Genomic DNA, 2,622 nt, shown 5'->3' with positions numbered 1-2,622 from the left:
TCTTTCCCTCTAACACTTAAGTAACAGGAACACTGTTAAGCCCCAGCATCTCCTGGCGCTGCTCCGACACGTAGTTACCAAAGTCCGGTCCTGGGTCTGAAGACTTTAAAAATGGAAAGATGGCACAGATTCACTCCCCTGGAGCACCAAACATTTACAATCTACTTTAAACGTTTGAAAACACTTAAAACTAGAAACTATACTACAGTGGAATACCTTTACATAGTGTTTAAAGAGAGTTCTGTGGGCTGAGAGAAGTCAGCCACATCCTGAGGACTAGCAAGAGAAAAAAAACACTAAACACTGTAACTTGGTTCAGAATCCAGACGCAGAGCCTTTCCCCCTGCTCACTCATCCCAAAGATACAAATGCGCCCTGTCCTGCTTGTTCACAGGGTTTAAGCTGGATCTGAGCACAGACCATTGAGCAGCAGAGACAGGCTGGGACACCTTCATGCGCGACTTGCAGGCGGTGACTGCATTAAGCCGTGTTTTGAAACGTGCTGCGTGCGAACAGAGTTTAGGCTAAAGCTGTTCTTAACTTCCGTGCCCCCACGTGTAACTGAAGCAAGTGTAAGGAAATGCCCTCTTTGCCACAGCCATCAAGACAGCAGTTCTAATTTTCACTTTTTAAAAGAAAAGCTACCCCTGCCTCATCATTTTCTTTAATAGCTCTTAATTCACAGTATTTTTCTTCTTTTCTCCCTAATTTCTGGTCTAAAGGGAACACGTGTGCATCGGGGGCTGACACTACTAGAGCAGTAGCCAGGAATTCCCTAAGACTGGTGTGAGGCATCTTGTGTAAGATCTTCAAAGGCATGGATGGGGTTGTTTGGAAGATGACAGCCTCTTAGTCATACTTGAAAAATATCTTTGAAATCAAGATTGTTTTGGAACCTCACTTTATCTTTTAAAAGCGTGCAGGTGCTTTTATATCCCCTGTTCCTCACTGTGTTTTCATGCTGCACGACTGGAAACCATTCTAAAATTAGCTGTGGTATTTCTTAGCAGCTTTCAGCCTCCTCCCTGCGCTGGCTTCGTGCTCATGGCTTCACGTTCCGGAGGCAGGTGGAAGAACACCATCGCCAAGATTAACTAGTATTTTTTTAAATATTTTTGATACAATTTTTAACTAATACTTAGGCAATTCCTTAGAAAATGTAAAGTGTTACTAGAAACACTGCAGAAAACCTAAATTAAATGAATGAGTTTCCAGTGTTGTACCTTTCAAGATTCTTTCTGTTGGTCTGAGCGCACACTTTACCTGCCTGGCAGTTTATCTGCCCGGTTGTGCCACATTTAGTCAAAAACTTTCAGATATTTTTATAGTTCTAGCTGTGAGAGAAATTACCCAAGCTGCATATTCAGGCACAGGCTTTTCTTTTGAGGCTGGCACCCGCTCATCGGGCTTTTCCAGAAAATTAGTGCAAAGTTATTGAAAGCAGTTGCCTGTCTCCTGGAATGTGTTTTTGGGGGAAAAACAAAATAAAAATGAAGTGGGTCCTTGGAGTATATGCAAACTATCAATGGGACTGAAGGAGCCTTTAATTGGAAGCTTCAGGTTAACGAGGAACTACAGTTGAGCTTCAGCAAACGGGTGGGTGTCTGTAATTGTAATAGAGTTGTGACCATGCTGAGAATAAATGGCAGTGGAAAAATCTCTGGCTGCATTTTTAGTATTCAGTGTTAGCACTTTATGAGAAAAGAATAAAAAGATCAAGTATTTGTAGCTTTGCCTGGCAGCAGCTAAGAGAAGAACATCATTTATCTGCAAGCAGAGCTTGGTAAAAATTACTCAGCACTTAGTAGCCTGAGGACAGAGCCTGCTAGCCAAGATGGAAACCAGCTGTGCCACTAGACTCTCTAAGGCAGGAGAGGGGCTGATTTTCCCTTTAATTACAGTTCCCGAGCCAGAAAGGGGAAAACAGATATGAGCACAGACTTTTCAGTCTATATCATATTTCCTGTGGGTGTCAGAGGGAGACTGCAGAGCCTGACCCATAGGGTAACATTTTAATTATCTGTTTCTATGGATTCAGTCCCCGAGTACTGTCTCCTGCATAAAACGGGGCAAGGAAGGATCTGCTTTCTTTTAGCAACTTCTGTCCTTCCCTGCTTCTCCTGGTTTCTCTCCCTGACTTGGTGTAGCTCCTCTTTTCTTGCCGTACAGCAGCAATCCCTAACCATCCCAGGAGTATCCTCTTTCCTAGTCTGCCGCTAATTAATTAATGAGTTTGCTTAGACAAGTATTTTAGATATAATTAGGCTGTAAAGTTAATAGCGCAGTGAGATAGGCATAGACTGCAAAGTTCCTCTGTCTGTTAGCTATTAATTCAGGCTTTCTGCACATGTGCAGTGTAATGTCAGTGAGCAATCTACTTAATGCAGCAGCCTAAGATCTTGTTTAAATTAGTATTTGTACCACACTGGTACTTAGGAGCTTACTAGGGCAACAGAGAGTGGGGAAAGGCAAAAGTTAACAAATATCCTTGGCCTAGAGAGGTTATGAGGGACCTGATTCAAAGTCTTGAAGTATCGGGTGTATGCGTTGAACTGCCTGGTAACAGTTTCACATGTGCATTTCATTCCAAAATAAGGCTGCCGTGATTCTGTTTAATTTAAG

The sequence above is a fragment of the Apaloderma vittatum genome, unplaced genomic scaffold, assembly GCF_000703405.1.
Source record: "Apaloderma vittatum isolate BGI_N311 unplaced genomic scaffold, ASM70340v1 scaffold7209, whole genome shotgun sequence".
Classification (NCBI taxonomy): Eukaryota; Metazoa; Chordata; class Aves; order Trogoniformes; family Trogonidae; genus Apaloderma; species Apaloderma vittatum.
This window is presented reverse-complemented; position numbering follows the sequence as displayed.